Source organism: Oncorhynchus masou, chromosome 18 (genome assembly GCF_036934945.1).
Source record: "Oncorhynchus masou masou isolate Uvic2021 chromosome 18, UVic_Omas_1.1, whole genome shotgun sequence".
Classification (NCBI taxonomy): domain Eukaryota; kingdom Metazoa; phylum Chordata; class Actinopteri; order Salmoniformes; family Salmonidae; genus Oncorhynchus; species Oncorhynchus masou.
Window position 1 is genome coordinate 14,906,988 of NC_088229.1, and position 20,984 is coordinate 14,927,971.

A 20,984-nucleotide genomic window follows, 5' to 3' on the forward strand; every position below is an offset into this window, starting at 1 on the left:
TGTTACGCGAAGGCAGTAAGCCATGGTAAGTTGCTAGCTAGCATTAAACTTATCTTATAAAAAACAATCAATCATAATCACTAGTTAACTACACATGGTTGATGATATTACTAGATATCGTGTACAAGCATACAAGTATCTAAGTATTTGACTGTGCCGTGGTAGGCAGAAGCAGGCGTGTAAACATTCATTCAAACAGCACTTTCGTGTGTTTTGCCAGCAGTTCTTTGTTGTGTGTCAAACATTGCGCTGTTTATGGCGGCAGGGTAGCCTAGTGGTTAGAGTGTTGGACTAGTTATCGGAAGGTTGCAAGTTCGAACCCCCGAGACGACAAGGTACAAATCTGTCGATCTGCCCCTGAACAGGCAGTTAACCCACTGTTCCTAGGCCGTCATTGAAAATAAGAATTTGTTCTTAACTGACTTGCCTAGTTAAATAAAGGGAAAAAAAACTTCAAGCCTATCAACTCCAGAGATGAGGCTGGTGTAACTGATGTGAAATGGCTAGCTAGGTAGGGTGGTGCGCGCTAATAGCGTTTCAAATGTCACTCGCTCTGACACTTAGTTGTTCCCATTGCTCTGCATGGGTAATGCTGCTTTGAGAGTAGCTGTTGTCGATGTGTTCCTGGTTCGAGCTCAGGTAGGATCGAGGAGAGGGACGGAAGCTATACTGTTACACTGGCAATACTAAAGTGCCAATAAGAACATCCAATAGTCAAAGGTATATGAAATACTAATGGTATAGAGAGAAATAGTCCTATAATTCCTATAATAACTACAACCTAAAACTTCTTACCTGGGAATATTGAAGACTCATGTTAAAAGGAACCACCAGCTTTCATATGTTCACATGTTCTGAGCAAGGAACTTAAACGTTAGCTTTCTTACAAGGCACATATTGCACTTTTACTTTCTTCTCCAACACTTTGTTTTTGCATTATTTAAACCAAATTGAACATGTTTCATTATTTATTTGAGGCTAAATTGATTTTATTGATGTATTATATTAAGTTAAAATAAGTGTTCATTCAGAATTGTTGTCATTGTCATTATTACAAATAAATGTTAAAACATTGTCCGATTAATCGGTATCGGCTTTTTTTGGTCCTCCAGTAATCGGTATCGGTGTTGAAAAATCATATTCGGTCGACCTCTAATAAAAACAACTTAAAAAATCTATATATAATTTAACAAAAACATTTTAGAGATTACTAATGTTACGGTCTCCACTACAACAAAACAATACTTAAATAAATGTCCTTGAAACATTTAGTTGAGTTACAGTACAATTCCATTCATTCCTATGGACGACTGCTCCTACTGGGGAGTACCAATATGGCCGACCGGTGGCTTCTAAGCCTCTCAATGGCCAATACATAGCATCAGCAATCAAGGGTTTATATCAACTCAAATCAAATGTTATTTGTCACATGCACTGAATACAACAGGTGGAGGTAGACCTTACAGTGAAATGCTTATTTACAAGCCCTTAACAAACAATGCAGTTTTAAGAATCCCCCCAGAAAAAAAGAATTAAAAGTAAGAGTTAAGAATACCAATTAATTAAAGAGTAGCAGTAATAACATAACAATAACATAACAATAACGAGGCTAAATACAGGGGGTACCGGTGCAGAGTCAATGTTGCAGGGTACAGGTTAGTCAAGTTAATTGTGGTAATATGTAAATGTAGGTAGGGATAAAGTGACTATGCATAGATAAAAACAGAGAGTAGCAGCAGTGTAGAAGAGGGGGAGGGGGAGGGCAATGCAAATAGTCTGGGATTAGCTGTTCAGGAGTCTTATGGCTTGGGGGTAGAAGGTGTTTAGAAGCCTCTTGGACCTAGACTTGGCGCCTTTTGAGGATCTGAGGACCCATGTCAAATCTTTTCAGTCTCCTGAGGGGGAATAGGTTTTGTCGTGCCTTCATCATGACTGTCTTGGTGTGCTTGGACCATGTTAGTTTGTTGTTGATGTGGAACACAAGGAACCCCGTCGATGAGAATAATCTCCTTTGTCTTGAACACGTTGAGGGAGAGGTTGTTGTCCTTGCACCACATGGTCAGGTCTCTGACCTCCTCCCTATAGGCTGTCTCATCGTTGTTGTCGGTGATCAGGCCTACCACTGTTGTGTCATCGGCAAACTTAATGATGGTGTTGGAGTTGTTCCTGGTTGTGCAGTCATGAGTGAACAGGGAGTAAAGGAGGGGACTGAGCACGCACCCCTGAGGGGCCACCGTGTTGAGGATCAGCGTGGCGGATGTGTTGTTACCTACCCTTACCACCTGGGGTCGGCCCGTCAGGAAGGCCAGAATCCAGTTGTAGAGGGAGATGTTTAGTCCCAGGGTCCTTAGCTTAGTGATGAGCTTTGAGGGCACTATGGTGTTAAACGCTGAGCTGTAGTCAATTAATAGCATTCTCACATAGCTGTTCCATTTGTGCAGGTGTGAAAGGGCAGTGTAGAGTACAATAGAGATTGCATCATCTGTGGATCTGTTGGTGTGGTATGCAAATTGGAGTGGGTCTAGGGTTTCTGGGATAATGGTTTTGATGTGAGCCATGACCAACCTTTCAAAGCATTTCATGGCTACAGACGTGAGTGCTACGAGCAGATTACCTTAGTGTTCTTGGGCACAGGGATTATGGTGGTCTGCTTGACACATGTTGGTATTACAGACTCATACAGGGAGAGGTTGAAAATGTCAGTGAAGACACTTGCCAGTTGGTCAGCACATGCTCAGAGTACATGTCCTGGTAATCCGTCTGGCCCTGTGGCCTTGTGAATGTTGATCTGTCTTACTAACATCGGCTGCGGAGAGCGTGATCACACAGCCGTCCGGAACAGCTGATGCTCTCATGCATGTTTCAGTGTTACTTGCCTCGAAGCGAGCATAGAAGTTATTTAGCTCGTCTGGTAGGCTTGTGTCACTGGGCAGCTCGCGGCTGTGCTTCCCTTTGTAGTCTGTAATAGTTTCCAAGCCCTGCCACATGCGACGAGCGTCGGAGTCGGTGTAGTATGATTCGATCTTAGTCCTGTATTAACGCTTTGCCTGTTTGATGGTTTGTCGGAGGGCATAGCGGGGTTTCTTATAAGCTTCCAGGTTATATACTGTACATCATTGGTGAAACACCTTCTGACTAACGAATACAACAGGTGCAACACATCCTGAACAACGAGGATGATACCAATCCATACAGAATAGTCTGTGCTATCTGGGATCCTTGGGACATCCATACCCCATTGAAGATGAAATGTAAAATGGTTACGGTAAGGGTAAAGGTTAGGGTTTAGGGTATGGACGTCCCAAGGATACGGGATAGCACTGAACCAAAGAGAACCAACCTCCAAATAGAAAACAAAATCAAGGAAATAAACCCAAAGCCTGTAACATAAGCAATAGCTTCCTTCCTCCAGTCAACACACTAATAGCCTGTCTGCAGATCAGCTGTGAAAATGCTTATCTTAATCCATGAGCTATCTTCCCATCGATGGTCTCCACTGACACAGTGTCCTGTGGCCGGGAGTGAGGGACATCCTACTAGCTCCTCGCTCTGCATATGAAAGTGATTAGGGCCCTTGGCCTGCACTTTTGGAATGACTGTTTATAAACACCGACTCCCACCATATCTAGACCAAGACACAGTGTGGTAACAGACTTTAGCACAGTTGAGCACAGTTTAGACTAGAAAAAGTTAGAGGCTTCTACCCACTGTAATATCAGACTAATCGTTCATACAGTAGAGGCTAATATATAACAGGGCAACAACACGTGTTGCAGTCTCCCCACGCTGCAGTCTCCTCACGCTGCAGTCTCCCCACGCTGCAGTCTCCCCACACTGCAGTCTCCCCACACTGCAGTCTCCTCACGCTGCAGTCTCCCCACACTGCAGTCTCCTCACGCTGCAGTCTCCCCACGCTGCAGTCTCCTCACGCTGCAGTCTCCTCACGCTGCAGTCTCCCCACGCTGCAGTCTCCCCACACTGCAGTCTCCCCACACTGCAGTCTCCTCACGCTGCAGTCTCCCCACACTGCAGTCTCCTCACGCTGCAGTCTCCCCACGCTGCAGTCTCCTCACGCTGCAGTCTTAAGCATGCTGCCTGCCAACAGTTTCCTACCTATTAGATGAAAAGGCAGATATGAGAGAAGTGGCCATACAGCTTGTTGTCTGTCTTTCTTTCTGTCTGAGAGAGGACTGCAACACACCAACAAAGAGCTGCCAAGAAACACATAACCACACAGACACACCAAGGAAGTGAGATGAACTCTCCGTCTGAGCACCATCACAAAGCTTGCAGAGCATGGAATCCTACTGGCATGTCCAGTGAAGTCCCACTTCCTAGATAACTAAACATACTGCACCAAAGCAGACTGTGCAACCTCATTTAATAGTACATCATAATGGGAGGGCACTACAGTATCACACAGGGAGTGGACTATTATCAGTCAGAGTGAAGGGATGTCCACACCACAATCCACAGCCCTGTCCAGCTGAAAGGAGACCATTACGTGCCGACCGTTGAGGGTGGCTCGAGGAGAGTGCAGAGGAGGTTGGACCACTGAAGGGTCCTCATTATGTAAAGCCTGTGGCACTCGGGCCACAATGGCCCTTTTGTGGGGTCTCGCTGAGAGGAAGAAACCCACTGTGTGTGTGCCCTGTATAAAACCCATTCACTGAGACACACATAGAGACACACAGTGCCAACGCTAGCCAGGGTGCTGCCCCTCCAAGCCTACATCAGGCCAACACCTCACCTTTCTCTAGCCCTGAGCCTCTAGCTTCAACAATCACAATCAGCACAGCAATAAGTGGATATTGCCCGAAGAACACCAATTTCAATTTCAGCCCGTCTCTAATCTAAACCTAGTTTTCTGACTGTGGGTTTCAAAGCACAACACACTCAAGGGAATGAGTCAGAAAGGGAATATGCATAAGGACACATTTTGACTTCAGATGCCATTCTATTCTGTGGTTGCGTCCATAGAATTATAATTACTGCAGAATGGAATCTTATGTTTGTTGTGCCCCACAGTGCCACAGAGAGATGAGAGCAGAATACCATTGAAATATAATTACTTATATTACTTTGATTTGCAGAAAACTGCAGCCAATATACATATTTTGTCACAGGCCATGGAGTGTTACAAAGTCAAAGCACCAACAGGGGAAAAAAGTCACCAGTCAACTGTTCTCAACAGTAGTATTCATTCAGCCATTTAACCAGGGTTAATTACCTGAGAAAACACATGTCACACTGCTGCCTTGAGTGTTCAACAAGCATGTCACACACACACACAAACACACACACACACAAATACACACACACAGATGTGGTGAGTGATGCTGAGTGTTCTTGGAGTCCATCCCAGAGCAGATAAGGAGGCAGAGAGAAGGAAAAGTATAAACGTTTGTTGTTTTCCTTCACAGACAGGACAGACAGGACAGACAGACAGGACAGACAGGACAGTCCCAGGGCCTCTCTGATCAATATTTAGGTTGGGTGAACTGGGTGGGGTGAACTAGGTGGGGTAATGGGGTGAAACAGATGATAAGGACAAACAGGGACAGGACAAGGTTTAAAAACTCAGTATCCCCTCCATACTACTTCACAACCTTCATGACTTCTAAGAGTCTTTCCCAACAACAGATTATTCCTAGTTACCTCAATCTACAGTATATACTGAATACTGACTGGCTGACTGGATGACTGGCTGGCCAAGTGAACGATAGAGACGACACTATCAGACTAACTAGGATCCAGTCAGTCACTGGGCATTTATTACTTACCAGTGAGGAAGCTGTCATGTCTACCTCTCCTTTTATCAAGGCCAGGTCCTGGGTTGAGACATTCCTAACCCTCACCTCTCCTCTTTCTGTCTCTGTCTGGTCCAGTGTTCATTTCCTCAACAAAAACAGGGACTCAAATATTCGTCAAACAGCTATTTTTCAGTGGCAAATGACAATACTACACTGAGTGTACAAATCATTAGGAATATTAGGACGGTAATAAGCACAATAAATATTAGCAGCATAGATAGATAGATAGATAGTGGGAAGGATACGTCACACCCGGCACACACAGTCTACATCAGCTTTACCCTCGTAGGAAGATGGCCTATATTGATAGGGCCAAATTGAAATGCTTATTTCAGAAGAAATATGAAAAGCATAAGCATAAGCATGGTAGTATTTGAAAGGGAACAGATTATGGGGAAATCATCAGATCAAAGTTGAGGACACAACAGTTCACCTGACAGTAGACTGAATCCAAACATTACACTGTTGATTTTATGTGCATTTTACATTTACTGTACTTTGCCACGTTTGTTGATAACGAAATCTGAAACCCCCCCGGATACTCTACATTCAGTAACACGATAAGAATACTCCTGGAAAATGTGGGGTATATACACATACAGCATTTCCCTCAGTCAGTTGACAAAATTTGCAAAATCTGCCCAATTAACGGGAGGGATAGGGCAACTACTGGTCCCGTGTGGTGCTCAAACCCCATACAGAGCTGTGAAGCTCAGAGCCAGAGGTCTGACGTCATGTATAGCATGCTACTGCACAGCCACTGCTTTCCAATTTAGGCAGTTATCAGTGCCCAAATATTCTATTTGTAAAGGGCTACATCTGCAGAGATATGACCAGCCCAGTGACACCAGCCTCAGATGCCCAGTAACACATTAGCAGGACAAAACCTGGCTATCACACACTATAATATAACCATTCCACTCCTCACCTCCCACACCATGTTAACATGTATTGTACTGTATTGTACTGCGATAAAATACAACCCTGCCTGCCTGCCTCCTACCTTGCCTGCCTCACTCCCCTCATCAGCAACTTGTGGATAATTACTTGGACAAAGCGGATGACAAAGTGTGCTTTGAGACATAAGCACCAGGCCAGAGAACGCTTGGCCTGCACAACCCACCAGTTAGTTCAAGCAAACATTGGGATGCTTGTGAAATGGTGAGCTTTCCGTAAAACAGGGGGCTCACACACTGCCACTGTGACAGTAGAACGTTCGGGCAAACACACTGCCACTACTGTGTCTGTGTGTGTGTTTGTTTGTTTACTCCAGCCATAGGGAAAGCTGGACCAGTGTGCTCACCGGGGACAGGTGGTACGTGTCATGTCTATATGACATCATCGGCGGAACATTGAGCAAGACAGGGAAGTTCCACAGATTGCAGTAAGGGAATCTGACACTTCAGACAACAACGGTCACTTTCACTCTTATCCTTTCACACCATTACTTAATATGACACTCATAAACAAAATGATTTACACATAAAACAAGTAAACTTAAAAATAATATTTGAAAAAGAAAGATAGAGCATATCTTTCTAAGTATGTATATGACAGAGGACTGTTTGTGCACTTGGCAGTTCTAATGTATACTGGTCTTTTTCCAGGCCCTGTTCTGTTGTAGAACTTTTGTTTCATAAAGGAGAACTCAAAAGGTTATTTGGCATCAATATTCTTTGTAGGGGAATGCACCCAAACCAACAAACATGTCCCAATTTAACATACACCAAAACATCAAATATGAGCTGGACTAATATCAGTACAGCACACACACTCAATATCAGCTGTATGAATCCTGTATGAACACAACATTGCCTTTTGCCATGAGAGAAATGTCCAGTTAGCCTGGTTCTGTTCTATACATGCTCTCTCCCTTTGTCTCCACAGTTCCACCCAAACTGTAATCTCTTTTCTGTCCAATAAACATTGTCTTCCTCCATCAACTGCTCTAATGAGATGGCCTCCATTATCACAATGGCTCCTCTTCTCTCTCCTCTCCAAGAAAAAGTAATTCATTTATCAATCAGGCCCTAGAGAATGTGAGGCTCAGAGGCCCTTTCCACGTCTCTGGCAGGCAGAGCAGAGCATTTACCCAGACAGCCATGCCGTCCGGATAGGAGGAGAATCTCATCATCAAATCAAATCCCTAATATTAATTTGAGTCACAGAGAGGAAGACATATTGAGTCTATAGCTTCCCATAGTGGAACAAGACAAAAGAACAGAGCCACACAGAGGGGACATATTGGCTGTGTCTGATATAACTATGTCTGATTTCCTGCCTGAAAGCACTGCACTATATAGAGAATAGGGTGTCATTTCAACAGCTATTGAGTCCATGGTGTCTCATTGTGGAACCAGACAAAAGAGGAGCCGAGTCACTGGCTGGCTGTAGCAGGATTAGCTGGCCCAGTGTTCTGTAGGAACTAAGAAATAGGAAGGACCCAAGAAAACAGTTGCCCGAGCTGTGCCTGTACAGATTCAATAGCTACAAAGGGGACTTGCTGATTTACTGTGTGTGTGTGTGTGTGTGTGTGTGTGTGTTACCTCTACAGTGTGGCCCCTCATCCCAGCCATCAGTGCAGTCAGGGCTCCCATCACACAGTCTGCTCATGTGGATACACATGTCTGTCCCCAGACACTCAAACTCATTGGCCGGACACAGGGACACTCTGTGTGGACCTGCAACACAATACACACATTACAGTCAGAGATCAAATGATACCACAGAAACTAGTAACCATTGTAAAAAAAATGGTTGCTTTAATAGTGCAGATAGATTGTGGTTTCCATCATTGTAATTGTCTGCATCATTTCCAATCCCCCTTATATTTTTTTGTAAATATATTTCCCTTTATTATTTTTCCCTAAACCTACCATCCCTCCCCTAATTGGAGTAAACTGATGGACAACAACACAACAGTTATATTTTGTTTGTCTATAGTCCCATCTTTCAGCTCCACTTAACCTCGCCCATCTATCTCTGAACACCATCCAGTTTTTGATGTATATTTGCCATACATTTTTCAACTGTGCGGGGATGTTTCACAAAAGTTCTGATACTTTCTATTCTCTTACATTGTACATATTGTAAATTAAAGATAAACATTTTTGCTAATAGTGTTATTATGTTATTGATTTGATTAGGACTTTTTAAATCACACAGCAGTGCTATTTACAGACTTAGCTCCAGGTAAATGTTGCAATTCTTCAGCCATTCCTGAACCTGTGACCAAAAACAAGCTACATGTGGACAGTACCAAAACAAATGATCTAATGATTCTGTCTCTTCGCAACAAAATCTGCAGAGCTGGGATAGTTATATCCCCCATATATATATATATATATATATATATATATATATATTATATCATTCTACTGGTTGCAAGAATTTTGTATAGTAAATTTCAATAGAAAAACTAATTTTGAATCCAGCGTTGTTTAGTGTATCAGTTCATAAATCAAGTGCCATGGAATCGGTACGTCAACAATCTCTTCCCAACTATCTTGCAATCTATATGGCACGGCTGTACATTTTTGGTCCTTAAATGACACCGGTATACTTTTTATTTATGCAAATTTTATTTAGCCAATTATGGTCTTTAATGCAGAGCCAACAGACAAGTTCATTACTTTCTCCCCCTTCCACTTCCATTTTTTTGTGGTAATGCTACAATTAGTTGGTTGTAATTTTGGGTAGAGCAGACATTTCCATCTGTGTTAGCTGCATGTGTGACATATCTCCACCAGTCCTATTTACGATATCATTTATAGAGTTTATACCGTTTTAAATTATTTTCAATTTTTTTTAGTCATGAGTATATTTGAGTTTAACCATGATATTTTTTAAATATTTGTAGTATCTTTTCTGATGGATTAAACTGAAATTGCAACCAACTTTCTATGGCTTGTTTGACAAATAGCGATATTTGGGAGATCATTTCATTTTCAAATAGATTGAAAGGTTGTAAATGGGAATAATGGGAAAAGGCCATTCTTGAACTTGGGTTGAGACATTCTTACTAATCTGCTAGAAAACCAGTTCGGATTTAAGTATAATATTTGTATGACTGAAGCCTTTAGTGAGAGGTATAATGCTTTAATATTTAATAATTTCTGCCCTCCAAATTCATATTCATTATATAAATAGGTCAGTTTAATTGTTGCTTGGTTTGCCATTCCAAATAAAATGTCATATTTCTTTGCAAGGCCATAAGCAAATAGGTAAACTAGGATATGAGTAAAGAGTTAATCAGGGTGATTTTTTTCCCCAAATAGACGGTTATTTTCCTTTCCATAGCAAAATCGTATCTATTTTTGCTAACTTTCTATTTAAATGTATTGTAGTGAAAACATTTCTTTCTTTCGGAATATGAATATGGAGTATGTCCACTTCACCTTCAAATAATTTTATTGGTTAAACTACTAGATAATGTAAAAGTAAAAAATGTTTGTGATCCAATATAGTAGACTTATCAAAATTTGGTTGTAATCAAGAGAAAACATTTATCATCAGTGTACAATGACAGCTTTGTTTTTAAGCACTAGATTTCTAGGTTGTTACTGTTGGATTTGTGGCCATAATAAATGGTCATAATAAATAGATATGGCGATAGTGGACAGCTTTGTTTTACTCCTCTTGACAGTTTAATACTTTCTGAGAAGTAGCCATTATTTACTCTTTTACACCTGGGGTTACTATACATAACTTTAACCCACTGTAAAAGAGATTCTCCATGATTTAAATATTCTAGGCACTTGTATATACATTCCAGTCGAACATTATCAAAATACTTTTTAAAGTCAGCTATGAATACCAGGCCTGAGTTCCCAGATTTTTCGTTGAATTCTATTGTTTCCAGTTCTTGTCTTATATTATCTCCAATGTATATCACCATGTAAAAAACCTGTCTGAATAGGAATAATAATATCCAACAATACCTTTTTAATTCTATGCGCTCTGCATTTTGCTAGAATTTTTGCATCACAAGACTGAAGTGTAAGGGGCTTCCATTTTTTTATGGACTGGAACTTTATATTTACCATTTGGGTCATTTTTCAGTAATAATGACACCAGAACTTCTTGTTGAGTATCTGCTAATCTACCATTTACATAGGAGTGGTTAAAACATGCTAATAATGGTCCTCTGAGTATATCAATAAAGGTTTGGTATACTTCCACTGGTATGTCATCCAGCTCTGAAGTTTCCCCGTATTAATCATGGGTGACTCTGTCATTTGTAACAAGTTTTAGTAAATATTTGGGATATACAAAAATATAAATTTTTGTAGCATTTCTATGTTGAATATTAAAAAAATATTTGGTGCATTTTCCCCATATTCCATCCAGTTCGCTTTATTTTTCAATATACATTACACTGGATCTTTCTTGAATAAGATCCACCATTTCTTTTTGATTTTCCTCATATATTCCGTGACTCTAACGTACTGTCTTTACTGCCATCTATTTCTACTGCTCGTCCCTCTATTTCCATTCTTTATATGACTCCTTTTGACTTAAATTGCTTTTGTTTTAAAGATGACAATTGAATTACATGGCCTCGAGGGGCACATTTAAAAGTGTCCCATATAATAAGGGGATCTGCAGTACCTTTATTACGTCAGAAAAAGTCAGTTATAAATGATTCTGTCCTGCTTAAAAACAAGTTGTCATCCAATAGGCTTTGATTACATTTCCAAGAGTAATGTATATGCCAATTATTTGATGGTACTACCTCATTCTGATCCCTATCAACACTTTTTAAACTTTTGGTGCCCGCGAGAATTACATAAAAAAGTAGTCAAGACGACTAGCTTGAATGAGTCTAAGCCATGACTTAAATGTAAATGTAATGTACAGTGGGGAGAACAAGTATTTGATACACTGCCGATTTTGCAGGTTTTCCTACTTACAAAGCATGTAGAGGTCTGTAATTTTTATCATAGGTGCACTTCAACTGTGAGAGACGGAATCAAAAACAAAAATCCAGAAAATCACATTGTCTGATTTTTAAATAATTAATTTGCATTTTATTACATGACATAAGTATTTGATCATCTACCAATCAGTAAGAATTCCGTCTCTCACAGACTTGTTAGTTTTTCTTTAAGAATCCCTCCTGTTCTCCACTCCTTACCTGTATTAACTGCACCTGTTTGAACTTGTTACCTGTATAAAAAACACCTGTCCACACACTCAATCAAACAGACTCCAACCTCTCCACAATGACCAAGACCAGATAGCTGTGTATGCACATCAGGGATAAAATGGTAGACCTGCACAAGGCTGGGATGGGCTACAGGACAATAGGCAAACAGCTTGGTGAGAAGGCAACAAATGTTGGTGCAATTATTAGAAAATGGAAGAAGTTCAAGATGACGGTCAATCACCCTCGGTCTGGGGCTCTATGCAAGATCTCACCTCGTGGGGCATCAATGATCATGAGGAAGGTGAGGGATCAGCCCAGAACTTCACGGCAGGACCTGGTCAATGACCTGAAGAAAGCTGAGACCACAGTCTCAAAGAAAACCATTAGTAACACACTATGCCGTCATGAATTAAAATCCTGCAGCGTACGCAAGGTCCCCCTGCTCAAGCCAGCGCATGTCCAGGCCCGTCTGAAGTTTGCAAATTACCATCTGGATGATCCAGAGGAGGAATGGGAGAAGGTCATGTGGTCTGATGAGACAAAAATAGAGCTTTTTGGTCTAAACTCCACTCGCCGTGTTTGGAGGAAGAAGAAGGATGAGTACAACCCCAAGAACACCATCCCAACTGTGAAGCATGGAGGTGGCAACATCATTCTTTGGGGATGCTTTTCTGCAAAGGGGACAGGACGACTGCACCGTATTGAGGGGAGGATGGATGGGGCCATGTATCGCGAGATCTTGGCCAACAACCTCCTTCCCTCAGTAAGAGCATTGAAGATGGGTCGTGGCTAGGTCTTCCAGCATGCCAAAATCCCTGCTGCAGTGTGTGCAAACCTGGTCAAGAACTACAGGAAACATGATCTCTGTAATTGCAAACAAAGGTTTCTGTACCAAATATTAAGTTCTGGTTTTCTGATGTATCAACTACTTATGTCATGCAATAAAATGCAAATTAATTACGTAAAATTCATACAACGTGATTTTCTGGATTTTTGTTTTAGATTCCGTCTCTCACAGTTGAAGTGTAAATATGATTAAAAAATTACAGACCTCTTCGTGCTTTGTAAGTAAGAAAACCTGCAAAATCGGCAGTGTATCAAATACTTGTTCTCCCCACTGTATATAAATCTTGCATATCTTCATTTCCACAATAAACAAATAATATCCGTAATAATGTTGGCAGTTCATATGAAGGATTGTTACCTCTAACCAGGATTGTTACCTCTAACCAGGATTGTTACCTCTAACCAGGATTGTTACCTCTAACCAGGATTATTACCTATAACCAGGATTATTACCTAGAAACAGGATTGTTACCTATAACCAGGATTGTTACCTCTAACCAGGATTATTACCTATAACCAGGATTATTACCTAGAAACAGGATTGTTACCTATAACCAGGATTGTTACCTATAACCAGGATTGTTACCTATAACCAGGATTGTTACCTATAACCAGGATTATTACCTAGAAACAGGATTGTTACCTATAACCAGGATTATTACCTAGAAACAGGATTGTTACCTATAACCAGGATTGTTACCTATAACCAGGATTGTTACCTATAACCAGGATTGTTACCTCTAACCAGTATTGTTACCTATAACCAGGATTGTTACCTTTAACCAGGATTGTTACCTATAACCAGGATTATTACCTAGAAACAGGATTATTACCTATAACCAGGATTATTACCTAGAAACAGGATTGTTACCTATAACCAGGATTATTACCTAGAAACAGGATTGTTACCTCTAAACAGGATTGTTACCTAGAAACAGGATTATTACCTATAACCAGGATTATTACCTATAACCAGGATTATTACCTCTAACCAGGATTATTACCTAGAAACAGGATTGTTACCTCTAAACAGGATTGTTACCTATAACCAGGATTGTTACCTCTAACCAGGATTATTACCTCTAACCAGGATTATTACCTAGAAACAGGATTGTTACCTCTAAACAGGATTGTTACCTATAACCAGGATTGTTACCTATAACCAGGATTGTTACCTATAACCAGGATTGTTACCTAACCAAACCAGGTATTATTACCTATAACCAGGATTGTTAACTAGAAACAGGATTGTTACCTTTAACCAGGATTATTACCTCTAACCAGGATTATTACCTATAACCAGTATTATTACCTCTAACCAGGATTATTACCTCTAACCAGGATTATTACCTCTAACCAGGATTGTTACCTCTAACCAGGATTGTTACCTATAACCAGGATTGTTACCTCTAACCAGGATTATTACCTTTAACCAGGATTGTTACCTAGAAACAGGATTGTTACCTAGAAACAGGATTGTTACCTAGAAACAGGATTGTTACCTCTAACCAGGATTGTTACCTATAACCAGGATTGTTACCTAGAAACAGGATTGTTACCTCTAACCAGGATTGTTACCTAGAAACAGGATTGTTACCTCTAACCAGGATTGTTACCTCTAACCAGGATTGTTACCTAGAAACAGGATTATTTAACCAGTATTATTACCTATAACCAGGATTGTTACCTATAATCAGGATTGTTACCTATAACCAGGATTGTTACCTATAACCAGGATTGTTACCTATAACCAGGATTGTTACCTATAACCAGGATTATTACCTAGAAACAGGATTGTTACCTCTAACCAGGATTGTTACCTAGAAACAGGATTGTTACCTCTAACCAGTATTATTACCTCTAACCAGGATTATTACCTATAACCAGGATTATTACCTATAACCAGGATTGTTACCTATAACCAGGATTGTTACCTTTAACCAGGATTATTACCTCTAACCAGGATTATTACCTATAACCAGGATTATTACCTATAACCAGGATTGTTACCTATAACCAGGATTATTACCTATAACCAGGATTGTTACCAGTATTATTACCTATAACCAGGATTGTTACCAATAACCAGGATTGTTACCTCTAACCAGGATTGTTACCTCTAACCCAGGATTGTTACCTCTAACCAGGATTACCTTAACCAGTATTATTCTAACCAGGATTGTTACCTATAACCAGGATTGTTACCTATAACCAGGATTATTACCTAGAAACAGGATTGTTACCTCTAACCAGGATTGTTACCTATAACCAGGATTGTTACCTCTAACCAGGATTGTTACCTAGAAACAGGATTGTTACCTCTAACCAGGATTGTTACCTAGAAACAGGATTGTTACCTATAACCAGGATTGTTACCTCTAACCAGGATTGTTACCTAGAAACAGGATTGTTACCTATAACCAGGATTGTTACCTATAACCAGGATTGTTACCTCTAACCAGGATTGTTACCTAGAAACAGGATTGTTACCTCTAACCAGGATTGTTACCTATAACCAGGATTGTTACCTCTAACCAGGATTGTTACCTAGAAACAGGATTGTTACCTCTAACCAGGATTGTTACCTCTAACCAGGATTGTTACCTCTAACCAGGATTGTTACCTAGAAACAGGATTGTTACCTATAACCAGGATTATTACCTCTAACCAGTATTGTTACCTAGAAACAGGATTGTTACCTCTAACCAGGATTGTTACCTATAACCAGGATTGTTACCTCTAACCAGGATTGTTACCTAGAAACAGGATTGTTACCTATAACCAGGATTATTACCTCTAACCAGGATTGTTACCTAGAAACAGGATTGTTACCTCTAACCAGGATTGTTACCTATAACCAGGATTATTACCTTTAACCAGGATTATTACCTAGAAACAGGATTGTTACCTCTAACCAGGATTAACCAGGATTATTACCTAGAAACAGGATTGTTACCTCTAACCAGGATTGTTACCTATAACCAGGATTATTACCTAGAAACAGGATTACTATAACCAGGATTGTTACCTCTAACCAGGATTGTTACCTAGAAACAGGATTGTTACCTCTAACCAGGATTGTTACCTTTAACCAGGATTATTACCTCTAACCAGGATTGTTACCTAGAAACTAACCAGGATTGTTACCTATAACCAGGATTATTACCTAGAAACAGGATTGTTACCTCTAACCAGGATTGTTACCTAACCAGGATTATTACCTCTAACCAGGATTGTTACCCTAACCAGTATTATTACCTATAACCAGGATTATTACCTCTAACCAGGATTGTTACCTAGAAACAGGATTATTACCTATAACCAGTATTATTAGAAACAGGATTGTTATTTTAACCAGGATTATTACCTCTAACCAGGATTGTTACCTAGAAACAGGATTGTTACCTCTAACCAGGATTGTTACCTCTAACCAGGATTGTTACCTCTAACCAGGATTGTTACCTAGAAACAGGATTGTTACCTCTAACCAGGATTGTTACCTATAACCAGGATTGTTACCTCTAACCAGGATTATTACCTAGAAACAGGATTATTACCTAGAAACAGGATTGTTACCTCTAACCAGGATTGTTACCTCTAACCAGGATTGTTACCTCTAACCAGGATTGTTACCTCTAACCAGGATTGTTACCTAGAAACAGGATTGTTACCTAGAAACAGGATTGTTACCTCTAACCAGGATTGTTACCTAGAAACAGGATTGTTACCTCTAACCAGGATTGTTACCTAGAAACAGGATTGTTACCTCTAACCAGGATTGTTACCTATAGCCAGGATTGTTACCTATAACCAGGATTATTACCTTTAACCAGGATTGTTACCTCTAACCAGGATTGTTACCTCTAACCAGGATTGTTACCTATAACCAGGATTGTTACCTCTAACCAGGATTGTTACCTCTAACCAGGATTATTACCTTTAACCAGGATTGTTACCTAGAAACAGGATTGTTACCTCTAACCAGGATTGTTACCTAGAAACAGGATTGTTACCTCTAACCAGGATTGTTACCTCTAACCAGGATTGTTACCTAGAAACAGGATTGTTACCTCTAACCAGGATTGTTACCTAGAAACAGGATTGTTACCTATAACCAGGATTGTTACCTCTAACCAGGATTGTTACCTATAACCAGGATTATTACCTATAACCAGGATTATTACCTAGAAACAGGATTATTACCTATAACCAGTATTGTTACCTATAACCAGGATTATTACCTATAACCAGGATTGTTACCTCTAACCAGTATTATTACCTATAACCAGGATTATTACCTATAACCAGGATTGTTACCTATAACCAGGATTATTACCTCTAACCAGGATTGTTACCTCTAACCAGGATTGTTACCTATAACCAGGATTGTTACCTATAACCAGGATTGTTACCTATAACCAGGATTATTACCTTTAACCAGGATTGTTACCTCTAACCAGGATTGTTACCAATAACCAGGATTGTTACCTCTAACCAGGATTGTTACCTCTAACCAGGATTGTTACCTCTAACCAGGATTGTTACCTCTAACCAGGATTGTTACCTCTAACCAGGATTGTTACCTCTAACCAGGATTATTACCTAGAAACAGGATTGTTACCTCTAACCAGGATTGTTACCTATAACCAGGATTGTTACCTAGAAACAGGATTGTTACCTAGAAACAGGATTGTTACCTATAACCAGGATTGTTACCTATAACCAGGATTATTACCTAGAAACAGGATTGTTACCTCTAACCAGGATTATTACCTAGAAACAGGATTGTTACCTCTAACCAGGATTATTACCTATAACCAGGATTGTTACCTCTAACCAGGATTGTTACCTATAACCAGGATTGTTACCTCTAACCAGGATTGTTACCTCTAACCAGGATTGTTACCTCTAACCAGGATTGTTACCTCTAACCAGGATTATTACCTATAACCAGGATTATTACCTAGAAACAGGATTATTACCTATAACCAGTATTGTTACCTATAACCAGGATTATTACCTATAACCAGGATTGTTACCTCTAACCAGGATTGTTACCTCTAACCAGGATTGTTACCTCTAACCAGGATTGTTACCTCTAACCAGTATTGTTACCTTTAACCAGGATTGTTACCTATAACCAGTATTGTTACCTTTAACCAGGATTGTTACCTCTAACCAGTATTGTTACCTCTAACCAGGATTGTTACCTCTAACCAGTATTGTTACCTTTAACCAGGATTGGCATTACAAAAATGACATTTTTGGCAAACAAATATTGTGATTCATCCTGTATTGTCCCTAACATCATCACCCCACAGCAACAGATGTGGGATACACACACACACACGCTCAGATTTTCAACAGTTGTTCCATCCCCAGGCCCAACTCAAGAGAAGACTTGATGTGTGAATGCATATACAGTTGTAGCTGTTTGAGAAGGCATGCAAAATTGAGCAAGAATGGGGAGATTTGACTAACCAATGTCAAGTCCTTGCTGATGGCGCTCAGATACACCCCCCTAAGAATAGGCCCCCTTTCTGAATGTCTGAGTGTGACCCCCTCCCCATGGGTTACTGCAGCTAGTGTTGCCAGCACTGCCACTACCTGGGTGGGGGCACCTCACTGAAATCCGCTCTGGCTAGGTACAAGGTCATCAAGGTTCACATTAGCAGCTTTGAAAAATTCCTTGTATGTTATGCTCACCCATGTGGGGGATTTGGCTTAGTTGGACCAACCCTGCCAGGCAGGCTCAGAATCTTGAGGAGACAGTGCTGCTTTAGTGGGTCTCTGACAGCATGTATCTTTCTGTCTTGGCTGCATTTAAGCTACTTTCAGTAGGCCTATAATACAAATAAGGATTTCTCCTTAGTGTGTGGATCTCTCAGGTGGGTGTCTAGTGAATAGGGTTTGGGACCGCTCCATCATGCGCACAATCATGATAAGACAATCAATAAATAAACGATATTTATAATCTATTTTAAAATGTATATCCCATATCTTCACAAAATGTAATACTCGTGCTTGCAGACACAGACACAGACACAGACACAGACACAGACACAGACACAGACACAGACACAGACACAGACACAGACACACACACACACACACACACACACACACACACACACACACACACTCTGGCATTTGCAACCACATTCTTTTTTCACTCACTTAACTCCAGTCTTTTTCAAACACAAAAACACACACCGCACCTACCATCACAATACACCCGCAAATACCCACATACTGTGTGTCATGTTGTATAAATGATAGGAAACAGGTGCAGGAATACGAAATATGTGTTTTTATTACTTCAACCAAGATAGTGCATGTCATGAACATGACAAAGCCCAAAACAAACAGGTCAAATATAACACAGGGCTGTAAACCCAAACAAAGAGCGTAAGGTGTAAACCTCTAATAAATACACGGGAGGAGAACGGCAATAACAATTACACAGGATGAGACCCGTATTAACAAAAGCATAATTAATGCGTAGTATCAAAGCCGAAACAACAGAGCACAGGTACTCACAAGACCAACAGACATAGAACAACAACCACCAAGGACAAGGGGAAACAGAGAGCACATATATACACATACTAATCAGGGGGAATGGGAACCAGGTGTGCGTAAGGAGACAAGACAGTCCGGGTTGGTGGTAATGATCCAGTTCAGTGACGCCTAGAAGGCCGGTGACTTAGACCTCCGGAGCTGGTGAACAGAATGAGCAGCAGTACCGGGAGGATCAGTGACACTGTGCCTTCTGTCCTCTGTTTGCTGTGTTTTTATCACTACCATGTTGATTCCTACCTAATTCCGGGGTTTTGAGTACTTTTGTGTTTCAGTTCCTTATACAGTTGAAGTCGGACATTTACATACACCTTAGCCAAGTTTTCACAACTCCTGACATTTAATCATAGTAAAAATTCCCTGTCTTAGGTCAGTTAGGATCACCCCTTTATTTTAAGAATGTGAAATGTCAGAATAATACTATTTCAGCTTTAATTTCTTTCATCACATTCCCAGTGGGTCAGAAGTTTACATACACTCAATTAGTATTTGGTAGCATTGCCTTTAAATTGTTTAAATTGGGTCAAACATTTCGGGTAGCCTTCCACAAGCTTTCCACAAGGTCAGGGCTTTGTGATGGCCACTCCAATACCTTGATTTTGTTGTCCTTAAGCAATTTTGCCACAACTTTGGAAGTATGTTTGGGGTCAATGTCCATTTGGAAGACCAATTTGCGACCAAGCTTTAACTTCCTGACTGATGTCTTGAGATGTTGCTTCAATATATCCACATACATTTTCATGATGCCATCTATTTTGTGAAGTGCACCAGCCCCTCCTGCAGCAAAGCACCACCACAACATGATGCTACCACCCCCGTGCTTCACGGTTGGGATGGTGTTTGTCAGCTTGCAAGCCTCCCCCTTTTTCCTCCAAACATAACAATGGTCATTCTGGCCAAACAGTTCTATTTTTGTTTCCTCAGACCAAAGGACATTTCTCCAAAAGTACGATCTTTGTCCCCATGGCAGTTTTGGAGCAGTGGCTTCTTCCTTGCTGAGTGGCCTTTCAAGTTATGTCGATAAAGGACTCGTTTTACTGTGGATATAGATACTCTGTACCTGTTTCCTCCAGCATTTTCACAAGGTCCTGTGCTGTTGTTCTGTGATTGATTTGCACTTTTCGCACCAAAGTATGTTCATCTCTAGGAGACAGATCGCGTCTCCTTCCTGAGCGGTATGACGGCTGCGTGGTCCCATGTTGTTTGTACTTGCGTACTATTGTTTGTACAGATGAACATGGTACCTTCAGGCGTTTGGAAATTGCTCCCAAGGATGAACCAGACTTGTGGAGGCCTACAATGTTTTTCTGAGGTCTTGGCTGATTTCTTTTGATTTTCCCATGTCAAGTAAAGAGGCACAAAGTTTGAAGGTAGGCCTTGAAATACATCCACAGGTACACATCCAATTGACTCAAATGATGTCAATTAGCCTATCAGAAGCTTCTAAAGCCATGACATAATTTTCTGGAATTTTCCAAGCTGTTTAAAGGCACAGTCAACTTAGTATATGTAAACGTTTGACCCACTGGAATTGATTGATACAGTGAATTATAAGTGAAATAATCTGTCTCTAACAATTATTGGGAAAATGACCTATG

The 20,984-nt window shown here is 40.5% G+C and overlaps 1 pseudogene; it reads right to left on the reverse strand.

Moving 5' to 3' along the window:
• LOC135559295 (low-density lipoprotein receptor-related protein 1-like) overlaps positions 1-20,984 on the reverse strand; it is a 222,746-nt pseudogene that overhangs the window by 156,480 nt on the left and 45,282 nt on the right.